Genomic DNA, 14,551 nt, shown 5'->3' on the forward strand with positions numbered 1-14,551 from the left:
TGACTTCATGTTATATGGGCTTTGTAGGGTATGCAGGGTATGAAGTATATGCGGGGCGTACAGAATATATATGCGTGTACTGAACTTTTCGACTACATTTAAGAATGGCATTCATTATGTTCAGTGCCATAACAAAATGTTTGGTGCACTCATAAGTTATGAAGTATATTCACGGTAGTGTTTGACTTTACAACTACGTCCATGTGTTTATATGAATGTGAATGTGTCAGGATGTTTCACTGTTGGTACATGCTTTCGTCGAAACATTCCATCACTTCCATCGTGATGAAGTTGTGACTCAACTTTAAAGTAGCAAACCAATTGTTGGGTCGGCTGCTTACTGCAATAACAGCACCAATAACAAAAACTATCATAAAGTTGAAGACAACGACAAGTGCGAGCGACTCATCACCACCACAGATTATATAGCAAGGACAACAATATCAACAACTATCCAAAAAAACAAAACAACAAAAAGTACAAGAAAAAAGTAAATAAAATAATTTTGACTTGAGCACAAATTAAATGAAATTCCTGCCTGCGACTACTTCATTTAAGTTGAGTTCCACGTTTAGTTCAGTAATTTCCTCCTTTGCTGGGGCTTACTTATTTATTTGGGAGCGCTGCGGTGCGTTGTTCTATTTCTGTGAGTGCAGTCGGGGGAAAAAGTTTTGGAGGAAGTGGTAGCTTTCGGCCACTTTGTTCACACAGCGCCACACGCTTCACTCACATCCCTGTTTACCTGTTTGTCATCCCTGTAAATGCCGTCACTCACGCACACACAACCGCACATTGTTTTGGGAAAGCGTTTAAAGGAATCAGCAGCAGGAAAGCACCAAACAATAAATTCCTTAGCCCTTATCCTTGTGCTCGTAACATGCATTGTTGTTACTCAGTTCCGCTGGTTGGCAAGTTGTCGAGTCTTGTATTTATTAAAAAGACAACAATACAAAAAAAAAAAAAAAAAAAAAAAAAAAAATTACGTTTACATTAACGAAAATAAAATGTTTTAAGTTGTCAAAGTTTTTGTTTTTAATTATTTTCAAAAAGAAAAAACTGAAATTAGAAAAATAATCGTAAGACGGAAGGAAAGGAAATATCTTATCAAACGTGTAAGGAACGGTCGAGTACGTTACGTGAAATCGGTAAATATTCAATTTATTTTTATGGAATATATTATGTTTAAGAATAAACCTGTAGCAGACACCATATAGACTGATCATGAGTCCATAACATTATCTTAACAGTCTTATACTTTTTCTTAACTATGTACAAGTGTTCTAATTATTTTACGTGGCTCCTGGCTGTTGGTCTTTACACCACAGTATTCTAAACACACGGATAAAACTATGCGTCCCTTAAAATAAATTCCATTGGTACCAGAACACGGGATTGACTCCGCAATGGAGTTTTGTGATACTCAAACCACGCTGCATATAGTCACATTTACATTTAACATACTCAACAGAGTTATGCGACCCAAAGAACAGAAGAAACTTCCTTAACCACTAGAAAGTTGTAACTAAATAAGTACCAGTGGAAACTGTTTCACGAAGTGCATATGAGTCTTCCTTCACAAATCGGACGGATTTTGGAAAAAAAATGAGCTCATTACCTCCGATTTGGCTGAAAAAAACTTGAAAATCTTTTCTTCTTATTTCATGAAAAGAGTTCATGAAAAAAATTTCAGCTAAATCGGAGATGATGAGGTCAAAAGGGTGTTCGATTTGTAAAAGAATAACTCATATCTTAATATGCGTTTTGAGTTGCATTTTTTCAACCGGGTAATGTAACTCAAAGAACAGTAGAAGTTTATATGAATCTCTCTCTCCTCAACAAGTATAAAGTAATATAAAAATATATAATTATTATAAGTACTAACGGAATTTTTTTTAAGAGGTGTGCATACAGCTTGATAAGTGTGTTTGGAATGGGAGTTTTTTGGGAGTTTCAGGTTAGGCTAAGACCATTATGTACTGCGACCAGTTTGATCTATTGTGCAGCCCTTTGTATTTAAATATTTAGTATCTCGAGGAATCGAACCAGCTCCTTCGGAGGAAGTTTTCGAATGTCTTCATACTTTAAATGATAAATGTGTTTAGAACAACGTTGTATTAAACCGTCATAACGGGTCACCACGTTAAGCCTACACGGTGAGTAAAAGGATCCCGTGTTACCGGATACATAACTATAGTCACGTGTCACAAAAGTAATCCATATGCTACTAGTACTATTCCAAGACAATACAGAATGATAGCTAATGAGTTGTAGTCGCCTATTTTAACAGGCATGCCTCCAGGAGAATATTCTAAACTTTAGCCTGAAGGAAGGAAGGAATTCTATTACTACAGCTCCAGACAGCTCAATTGTAATTATATTACATTTAATTCTAATATATTGTATTATTCAATAAGTCAGTATGCTTAAACAGTCTCAGAGATCAAATTGTGATACCTGAAAAAGAAAAACAAACTGCGTTGAAATATTTGTCCTTCAAATCAGTTATGTTCTTCCACTATAAAGTGACCTATTAGCTTATGGAAATCAGACTGATATCATTATTGTAGAAAAAAGTGGCAGTATACTATGATGACAATGAGGCTGTCGTAAAATTTCCAACACGTTATTGAAGTTTAAGTGTCATTTGTCTAGTGGTGTAGGGAATTGAAAATTAATTGTGCTTAAGTAGACATTGAATGTTAAATACTCATAAAATCACGTCAGAGACTAACGATGTTGTCGTTTTATTGCTATTTGACGTTATTCACTTCAGTTTTGTCAACGTCGTCACTTCCTTGTCGCAACAACATTGTTGATTGCCAGTCACTTTCACTTTGAGTCACTTGAAGTCATTTTGAATGTGTGCTCCTTTGTATTTCCTCGTAAGTAATTTCATCAGCATTCCATCACCTAAACTGACAGTAATTGCGGTGGTAGATTAAAATTGGAAGATTTTATGAAAAAATGATTTAAATGGATAGAGAATGTTAAAAATCTTAGTTAGTAGACGATGAGATGAATACTTAGAAGTGACATGGGACAAACTTCAACAATACGAAAGAATATAGATTTCTAATAGTTCTTAAAGTTTTATTATTAAATAACCATGCACCAATAAAATTTAACAATATATTTAATGTAAACGAATTAAATAGAAAATATGTCAAATGCGATATAATGTAGGCCATTATCGTATTCAAAATATACTACGAAAGAAAACTTTCTAATAAATAATGGGTGTGAAGGGTTAACTAAAACGTGATAAAGTTTTCCAACTGAACAAGAAATTAAGTAAGCCACAACTGAAGATACTACTTAGACAATATCAAAAATTATTCATTAAGGTTGTGTACTTTCATCATTCTCATTCATAGTTGTTTTCGACGCTCTCCTAAAGAGAACTAGTATTGAAAATACAGATGGATCCAATGGCTACCATTCTTGAATCTTTCTGCTTAAGATAACGTGGATGATCCATGTTAACTAACCCACACATTGGAAGAAGTCAGAATAAAACTTTTCTCTTTTGTCTGAGAATGCTGAAGTGTTAAAAAAAAACTAATACGAATTGCAGTCAAGTACAATCACACTCTAACCATAGCTGATGACACCAAAGAGGTTATATTTGAGTATCTCAAGATACTCAACACTGAAAACAGAAAGGGTAAAACCAATATATCTGCAAGTATTAAATAAACATAAGCCAGTCCTACTCTACTTAGTAAGTCATAGATTACATCTACCGAAAACTGCTAACATATTTAAATAAGTGTCTCTGAATCCTTTACCACGTTTTCTGGCCACGTATAATTTCTAATACTGATATTGGACTTATATACAGCGTTACTATCAAAACAGAAATTAAATACACGAAATGAACATTGGAGTATCTCAAAATAAGCTTATAACCTAATATCGTATACCAAATATCTCTGTGTTGTCACTAGAATAGAATTGAATAGTAAATTAAAGCGGTATTGGCTCCCGTAGAACAGGATCCCATACCTGATATCTCTTTATGTTTTCACTAGAATAGAATTGAATAGAAAATTAAAGAGGTATTGGCTCCCGTGGAATAGGGTTCTGCTACTATGATTGTTTTATGTTTTACTTTTTAACCCTAACTAAAGAGAAACCCAAATTCTTATTATTGAAGACAGCTTAATTTGACAAGAAAACAGAAACTTCCGACCTAACGGTCGGAGGGCTGAAGAGGGCTGAAATTCTAATAATTAGTTGTGAGTAGTTGCTCCTATCACTATCTATTATTAAATTAAAATTGCATCATTACCTAATCTGTTACTTACAAGACTGGACATACTTACGGGTGCAAACTGTAGATTCTATGAAGAGAATGAGGAGTCGGCCACACATGTGATGTTAGAATGCCCTGCGCTAATGCACATAAGGAATAGACTCCTGGGAATGTATATTCTTACGGAAGAGGCAATAAAACTCTGTAAAGTAGATTCTATACTACTTTTTATTGACGTAATAGAGCTTAGAGACCTGGTCTAAACCCACAAGGAAGCACAATAGACCCATCTATCGCAGTGCTACATTCCCTAACAATAATAATAATAATAATCTGTTGCTTGGTCGCTTTCTAAAAAGATATAAGTACTTATACAATCTTATAATGGTCTCAATCAGAATCATCTCACTAAATTAAAAGTATATTTAAATTGACTAGGGATCTTTGATCGGACTATTTTCAACAAAATAGGTATCTCAGACATCAATATCTCCCGCAACCATTGCAACATCTGAATGCAAAATATTTCGAAGTTCTCTCCGTGATATTGAATATAGTATGGAACAGACAAAATGTATTTTAAGTGCAGTTTTCGATACAGACTAGTTTTTCCACTTCATTATTAAAGTAGAAATTGCGTTAAGGCATGAAGCACATCTAATATAAAACGCCCATTAAATACATTTAAACCCACACCTATCGCACCCACCAAACGCCAACGCAATGTAGACCTATTTTACGCGATTTCAATTACAACAACAACAACAATGACAACGTTACAACATCCTTTAAAATAGCATCTCATTATCATGGAAATTATTTTAAAAGTGCGTCTGTCAATTGCGCCGCCATCACGTATCATAGAAGGTCGCGTGAAAAGTAGAAGAGTAGGTCGCACAAAGTACACGGTGTTGAGCATATTTCCACGTTTCACGTCCATCCATCCCTCTTTCGAGGGGAGCATGTGAAATGAGTTCATGATTGTAGAATAACTTGACTAGTGTTTTAGTGATGTCTTCAGCCGTAACTCCTCAGGTGTTTGTTGTAATTTCACTGTTATTCGAAATGAGTACTGAGCCTGTGATTTACGCCTCTTACGGAAGATGTTTTGCATAATTACATACAGACATAAACTGAAACTTATATGCTTGAATTCTACAATGATGTTAGGTGTTGAAGGGTGGGAGTGGGAGTGAGAGTGGAAGTGGGAGTGGGAGTAGGAGTGTTTTTACTATTTAATGAAATCTGCAGCCTGTTTAATTAATTCAAATTCAGCTTGAAAGTGACTGAGTTGTGCGCACTTTTCCGCTCACGTTCAAAGCCTTTTCCCTTTTAATTACCTGAAGTTTTCACATCAGCCTCAATTTATTCGTTAATAACCACGAGTGAGACACACGCTCTGGTATGTGTTGCACTTGTTTTACATAAATTTTTTTTCTTAATTTCAATTTCTAGCATTTTTTAGTAAATTTAAGTTTTTTGCTTTCAACACGAGTTACGTAGAACGTGAAAGTGTGTCACTGTTAAGCACTAGAATATTCCACGTAGTCTGATGTACACTGCTTAACAGAAAATTTTGTTTCAAATAAATTAGAGTTGCAAATTGTAAGAAATGTGAAAGTGGAAATATGTCTGAAGTAATATAAACCATCCAAAATATATAATACCTATATAGTCCATAATCAACTACTCGCATAACACTGTAGGTATATGTTTTTAGCTGTGATGGAGCCAGTTCTTTTATACGCGTGACTAATATATAAATATCTTGTCTAAATTACTTAAATTAAAACCCTAAAAATTAGACTAATTATAACACAAACCAAACTCTTGACTCCAACAAAAATATGGCTAGAGGGGTTCAAATAAAACGAAAAGACAACAATAAAAAAATTTTTTAGTTAATTTCTTGAAGTTTGGCTGACCACACAAAGCTGTTTTGAGTATTGACCACTGATCAATACTCCTAACAGGGCATTGTAGACTAAAACACCACCTTACAAAACTGGGTATACTTACAATGCAAACCGTAGATTCTGTGAAGAGAATGAGGAGTCGGCCACACATGTGCTGTTAGAATGCCCTGCGCTAATGCACATACGAAACAGGCTCCTAGGAATGTATATTCTTACGGAAGAGGCAATAAAACTCTGTAAAGTAGATTCTATACTACTTTTATTGACGCAACAGGGCTTAAGGACCTACTCTAAGCCCAGAAGGGGCACAATAGACCCGACGGTCGCAGTGCTACATCCCCTAACAATAATAATTGACCACTGATGATAAATACTTGGGAATACTCGACACAGCGTTGTATGGTTAGCTTAACTTCAATAAATTAACTAAAAAATGTTTGTTGTTGTATTTCAATTCCTATTCAAAACCTTCTAACTTTTAAATAGTTTCTTTTTGAAATAAAACACATTACTTCATTAAAAATATTATTTATTTTCCTCCAATAAATGTAAATCGAATTTTTAATTTGAGAACAGATTTCGAACTGCTTTCTGATTTCATGTGTCTTTCTAGATTTCTTTAGAACTTCTGACAACAAAACTAAATGTTTTCGAATAATAAAATATGATGTGATCATCCTTTGATATATCGATTATATGTTATACCCGCCAATTTAATCGTTAGTAGAAAATTTTTAAACAAGTTGGCGGGCATAAAGCTCTGCTTACATCTTTAAAGGAGAAAACTTAGAGAATAGTAATACGATTTCAGTTAAGTTTCATTAAATTTTATCAGAAGCTCAACCCAAAGCTACGCTTTCGACTAGGTGAACATTGTAGTGTCTTCCTGGCAGTAGTTTCTCCTATCCATTTTGCAAGGAAATGTCTTCGTACTATAGTAATATTCCATAGGAACATTTACACATTTTATGACCGTCGTTCCCACTTGACGATTACAATATAATGGTTACGATATTTGTTTCTTAAAACAACCAAACTCTATCAGATTAAAGCTATTTCAAGGCCTACCTGTACAGATATCACGTAGTACAGCATCTCTGTTGTCTGAATTAGCCAGAATTAGAAGAGAATGCAGAATTTGAGCTGTTCACTTGTCCAAAATTCGGACACTTAAGTGCGAAATTAGAAGCGGAGTTATGCCAGCCAGTATCCACCGGCAACTTGGTGCCCTTATGCTAAGTTTAGCTAATAACTGACAGATGGTAGATTCAGCTATTTCCACTCTGATGAGAGAATTAAGAGCTGCTGAACAACTTCAACGGCGGGAAGAAATGCTTCCACAAACAAATGGACGGTTACTGACATGAACATCAGATTAATGGTTGAACCTTTTGCTCAGGACACCTTCAGACGTATTACCTACTGGTGATTCCTAAAAGAGCTTTCCGTCCGGACAAGAGAAGTTTTTAGGGCGTTTGAAATATCCTAGTGACTGGGCTTTCGAACTTAACTCCGTTTTAAAAAAAAAAGTTGTTTCTTAAAGCCGTTTAACTTTGCGTGAAATATTGGCGCATTTAACAGTTAATCTAATACGGCTACCATTTCAAAACACTATTCTTGGCAATTATAAAGTCAACAAATTGACTACTTTTATAACATCAGATTCAATTATTTTGAGAATCTCTTTATTGCAGTTAAATTGACTATATTTACAGAATACGTTAAAAATGTAGACAAAAGACAATAAATAGAGCACACATATCAAATGGCATGTAAGCCACTAAAAAGGAAAGGAATGGATCGAAGCAACTGTTTAGTCTTCGTCGCCCTTCACTATCTAATACTACTGTCGTACTTATAGGACGCCGTACTTAATATATTTTAAACAGTATGCCGATCGGTTACTGACTTTTTCCAAAGCTATGTGTCGTAGCAATGGATCAAAGAGAAATGTTTTTTGTCTACCCTATTATTGTTTCACACTAAAAAGCATATATCCACTCTAGAGTCTCCATTTGTAATAATGGATCAAATTTTAGGATCTACATAAACAGTGGTTTTTTTGAGAGGGACTACTACTGATATCTATCATTACCTGTATATAATTTTTAATTTTATACTAAAATTATACTAGAAATCCAACTTAAATCTACTTGCATAATAGAGTAACTTGACCAGGTAATGTACTAGAACAGAGAAATTGAAAAACAGTTTTACTTGTAGTTTTCTGTTGTTATTATAATTACTATAAGGCTACTTTGTTATTAATTACCCAAATTCTTGGTCTACTTATGACGTGTCCTCTCTATGTGTCATATATCAAAATATTTCTTCCAATTTATATTAATTATGGAGTCTGACGGTAATCTCTCAAACTTGATTGTAGCATAAAACACTGATTCCTCCCAAAAAAAACGTTAAATAACAACGCATGATTCATTTAGCAGTACATCGACAATTTTGCGTAGCTATACCAAAGACATACGCTATATAATATTATTTTACCAGAAATATATTCGCTTGCATGCCGGGCCTTAGTCTACCTTTCTTTGGACAGACCTTATAAATATACTAATATTCTTATAAACTTGTTCTAAATATTCCGAAATTCTAATAAAATTATTTTATTTATGGGTATAGTATCATAAACATTGAACGTCCTTATCTGTTAAATTATCAAAGGATTATCTATTTAAGAGATATTCCTCTCTATTATGATGTCTAAAAGCAAACAGGATTCAATTATACTGATGTTAATGGGTGAGAGCAAATGTACTAAAATTATATTTACTAGACGCTAACAGATTAATCCTCTTATTATTATATAAATTAGTGCTGAGATAAAGTTTTTATTCTTAACGGATGATCCCTAGTAGACTTCAAAAAATTGTGATTATTAAACTTTTACTTCTTAATTCCGAATGTCTGAAAAGAGTTTTATCCATTTAATCCATCCATTTAAATAATCATAACCCACAAGTAATTAAAATAAATTCCTGTACCTTTTTTGTTTGCAGGTAGTGTAGTTTTAAAATCTTCACATTAATATGCTATTAAAACAAGACCACGTCTAAGAATGTGATGAACTAAAATTAATAATGAATTAAAATTTATTAAGAATTAAGGTCATATGTAAATATATAATACTCCAATGTTAATGTGAATATGTAAATGTGAACTCAATCTTATAATTCGTGCTATATTACAAACTCATTAAATAAAAATGGCTCAGTATATGTCTGGTACTTTTCCTGTGGAAGTGCCTTCAAATAGTTTTGTGTAAGATAGCGTGATAAATAGCGAGTACTTGAACAAAAAAAAAGCATAGAATAGTGCCAAAGCGCAAAAAAAGAGGACATCACATATGCAGATACTTAAGCCATAATTATTAAAGTAAAACTTGTATAATATGCATGTAACCCTTTAAGATCAAAAATAACTGTAATATGTCTAGGAATCCATTTTCACGAAATTTTTGTACAAAAATATTATATCATTATTATACAGCTATGATATCGTGTAATGCTTTTCTAAGTACAAAAATACAACCCAAAGAAAATGTTTTAAAAGTTAAAAGGTTTTGAGTAGAAATAAAAAGACAATAACAAAAATTTTTGTTAATTTATCGAAGTTAAGCTGACCGTACAAGGCTTCTTCTAATATTGCCAAGTATTCACCATTTAAACTAGTTTATAGTTGGTGTATAATTTGTTTGGACTGCAAGTACCAGGCTTAATAGTCGTGCTTGCCAAATTGGAAGCGATGACTAATCGTGTTTTTCCACAAATAGCCAAGACTGACTGCTACTTTTTTAACAATTGATAGGATAATGGCATTGTCGCAAAAGATCCAAAAGATGTTTCAATAAATAACTAAAATCGTGAAATGATATTTAATTGTAGTGTTACACATTTAACTTGGCCACATCTCTATATAATCAATATAATCCAGGCTATATTATATATTATGCTATATACTATATATATACTATATATGCTGAGTAAAAGCTATGGTATGAAGAGAGTGGTTGCTTACAATGTTTGTAAACTGATATACAAGGGGATTACAAACTTAAATAACTTATGGTATGTGTACAACGATCGTGAGACCCTTCTCGTGGTAGTCATTAGATAGAAAATTCATTGTTATGCATTTCAAATTTAACGACTACCACGAAAAGGGTCTAATGATTGTTGTATACATACCATAGGTTAGTAACGGTTTGATAGCTTAAGGTACTTAACTGCTCAGAAAAGCAAAAAATCTGATACTTAAACTACTACCATTATGAGTTTTCACTCAGAGTTATGGTGTCACAAAAAAACTTACAGGCTCCAAGTGGTTAAGATATGAAAATTCATTAACTCTCGACACAGTACAAGTTATAAGTCATTTATGGAATGGCGTATATAGAATTCTATATGACTTATAGAATTATCGTATAGACTGTAAAGTTACTAAGAGTCAGTGATCTAGAGTAGATAAGAGAAGAACAAAAGAGTTTTTAGATTTCAGCAAACTTGTGTTCCTGTGCTTACTGAACTTCTAAGGGGCGATTGTACTATTGTTGCAATGCTTCAATGGAAGCGCATCCCAACAAGTAGACGTGTTCACATTTTGTGTATCACCGTTGATCTGCCTGGATGCGACTTTAATGTCTAGGGGAGTAATTCTTCGCTAGTGCTAACAACTTACAGAAAAAATATTATGTCAGTATCTTTTGCAAATGTTTTATAATTTTTAAATTGTGTAGGTTTTTAAATATAAAATACATGTATTTGTGAATACATATATTTACATATAGCAATCAATCAATTTCCCTTCAAAAATTTTTTTAAATAATTTTATAAATAATTTTTAATAATTTCATATTTTTTTTCAGTTGACGTTTCGAATGTATATAAATCTGTAAGGTCGCTGTAAAAATTATCGATAAAAATAATTGAGTTTGAGAAACAACAAATTAACATCGAAGACGTCGCTTAGAATTATTGAAATCAGTTCTGGTCGTATCTGTGAATAAGATTTGATAAAAATGGATAATTGCTATATGGTTTATTCCCCAGTACTACGCAGTATGAGATCAATGGAAATTCTTTTGATACCACTAATCGGCACACTTTTGCATATATGGCTTACTTGGAAAATTGGATATGGAACCGAAATACCAGCTGAATGGTTCACTTCTACTGTTCTACTAGCAGCCATGCTTTTTTTTCTTGACCGCCTTAAAATAAAATTTCGTAATCCAATATCTGTTAATGGTCAGAAGTTCGTAAACGTTCTGTTTCGCGTGCTCATTATATATTTATCAGAATTGATTGTCAATTACATTTGGCTTCCTTTGGTACAAAAGTTCTACAATTTCTGCAGCACCCACGAAGAAACCAGCTTAATGCTGAGTATCTTTTATGATATTTGTTGTGGAAGTGACTTAGCAATTGCATTTACAGCGCTCGCATTGTCGCTTAAGCTAACAGGGTCCTGGACTCTTTTTAGATCATTGCTACCTTAAAATAAAATAATAAGGTGAGACAAAAAAGAAGCAAAGAATATCGCTGTAGGTATATTCTTAAATTATAGGTAAAACATAACTGTTTAAAATTTTTTTTTTTCAGTTTTATCTAAATTCCAAAAGGCTTCAATGTAAACGTTTAATACCTTCTTTCAAGTACTCCAGAAATTGATCTTTTATTTAATTTTTTCGTCTTTTTAGTATAGCTTTTATTATACTAAACTACGTTTTCAATATAAAAGTTTTATCAATGAAATAAATAATTTTTTGTTTTAAATAATTTTAAATTTAATTAATTGCATAACAAATAAGTTAAACAATAAGAAAAGGCATGAAAAAAAGTAGTATATATATAACAGACAAATATAATACATATGTATAATGGCAGAGAGAAAAAGAAAATCAAATAAATGGTAGTCACCCTTCAAGCGATTGGTGTAATCTTGACGAGAGTTTGCATCAATTAGTTGTCGACTTTGAAGTGTGGTTTCAAGAAGTAAGCTGGACTACATATTACTCGTATAATACCAAAATTATAAAGTCAAGTGACTGTATTATCTACAGAGTTTCGATTATTTTAAAAAGAACTACGACTGTCTACGAAAACCTAAACATTTTTGATCTAGCTTAATTCAGTATACATATATATGATAAATAGTCGAAAAAATTTAGTAATCTGTTTATGATGCATAAACAAATTGTAGATCCAGACCCAGAGACGGTTTTCAACATGTATGTGACTTACTACATTCTCAAAGACTCATTTCATCTATAGGGTTACTGTACTAAAATGCTACTTGTTCAGCAATAAAAAATAGTTTAGGCGAGTGTGTAAATATACGATTCTGCGTCGTATATTTAACAAAGCTCATAACATTCAACATAAAGTTTAAATACAATATACGAAGAAACAAACTAATGGGTATTTAAATCCAAAATCACTTTTCGGATTTTTAATTTTCACTCTACTACCCCATTTTCAATTCGACAGAAACCATCAGTCTGACATATTTCTTTTGCTTAGTCTTTAAAAAAAAAAACAAAGTAATGATAATTATTATGGCAGAATAACATTAAAAGTGTACAGAAGGTTTAAAGCTCAGCTTTAAATTTAATATATCAGATAACATTATTGTGTTCGAAAGATGCATATACAAAGCACCAAACCATTATTCCAGTGTAGACCGACGCCCATCATCTTCTAGCAACGATTTTGAAGCAAGTGTTGTGATACACAGCAAGTGAATGAATTCGTCTGAAACAGATTATGATGAAGAGTGGCATAATAGGCTATGTAGATTGGATATATAGTCTCATCGATCAGTAGCACTCATAAAACTACTAATTCAAATTCAAAAACTTCTTGAAATGTTAGTGAAAGAATCAATTGGAAGTATTAAGAAATTGTACAAACAATCTGTAACTGAAAAATGACAGGACATGTGTAGTTAAAATGGAAGTATTTTACAAAATTTGCAAGCTTCTTGGTTGGTTGGTTGGAGTGGCGGCCTTGTTTACCAAGAAAGCCCACTTGAACACAAATACCATGTACCATGTGGTACCACATGGAAAAAGCGACGTTCATATATAGATAAGGTAATTAGTATACGACCAACGCCCAACAGAGAGGCAACGACTTCCTCATTAGGTGAAGGAAAACCAACCCGACAGTTTTATGAATCTGGCCAGGTCCCTCACATTGTAGGATAACAGCTCAGTCAGATCGGTCAGAAAAGGGGCCCCCAAGATTTTTGATCTTTTTCTGGCTAAAGATGGGCACTGACACATGAGAAACCTTCTTTGAATCGAATCTTTGGATAGTGGCAATTACGAGAATCATCTACACAGTTAATTATCTTGGTTCGATTATATTTTAATTGAGAAATTTATAGATATTGAATCCAATGTACTGTTCTGAATATATTAAAAATGTATTCAAGCGATTCCAAGGCAAATGGATATCCCGAGAATATTTTTGTAGGAGTACGGTATAATCATTGCTTTGCTTCATCTAAGATCTAGGAAGTCTTCCTAGTACAGCAACTGCATATTATTCTCCATTTCCTTGATTATTTGTTTTGTGCTGAGAGTCTATAATAACCATTTTTGATGCAATTCTGGGTAGCTTATCAGCATGTTAATTTCCCAAAACTCCTCTGTGACCCGGAACCCAAAAAAAACTTACCTTATTTCGAGGCGCAAGTAACTGTAGAAGCTCGTAGCACTCGAGAACCTGTTTCGACTGGAAACTACAAGAACACAGAGCTTTAAGAGCAGCCTAGCTATCTGAGCAAATAACAATTCTCGAGTCAGAAGATTTTTTGGTGATATTAGATCTTACATATAAGTTGATTGCGTGAATTTCAGCTTGGAAGCAATGGGTCGGCCACATACCCATTACCTCTGAAATTTTGGTATTGGATTCATATACACTAATCATAAGCATGCATTGTAAAACTTACAGGCAAAGTGTTATAAGGGTAGTAATTTTGGATCTAGTTTCATTGTCTGCGAAGCAGTTTTCATTTTTTAAACTTGTTTTTATCTGATCTATTGAGATTATCTCCAATTAATTATAACTATACCATGCTATTTAACGTACATGATTTATTTATATCGTTATATATAAACGATATATATACAATACCGTAATGTCTATTTTAAAATTGTGCCAACTTTATTTACTTAGTTGGCTATTAAAGACATGAGTCGTTCAGTAGCTTCCACCAGCTAGCCAGCCCTACCAGTTAGTAGTAACGAGTGCCTTCAAATCGTTGGGCAATTGGTCCTCCTACCGTCCTCCTCTTCCTTTAACGGGTACCGAATAAAGCATCTTTCCAGGTGCAGTATTTTCTTCTATTGCCA

The 14,551-nt window shown here is 33.3% G+C and overlaps 1 long non-coding RNA gene across 1 annotated transcript; it reads left to right on the plus strand.

The window, feature by feature from the left end:
• Positions 1-1,071: 1,071 nt before the first annotated feature.
• Positions 1,072-11,866, plus strand: LOC119662143. The gene is made up of 3 exons (XR_005250710.1): positions 1,072-1,145; positions 11,054-11,731; positions 11,790-11,866. It is a non-coding gene; the product is annotated as an uncharacterized LOC119662143 (long non-coding RNA).
• The last annotated feature ends 2,685 nt before the right edge of the window (positions 11,867-14,551 follow it).

Source organism: Teleopsis dalmanni, chromosome X (assembly GCF_002237135.1).
Source record: "Teleopsis dalmanni isolate 2A chromosome X, ASM223713v2, whole genome shotgun sequence".
NCBI classification, from domain to species: domain Eukaryota; kingdom Metazoa; phylum Arthropoda; class Insecta; order Diptera; family Diopsidae; genus Teleopsis; species Teleopsis dalmanni.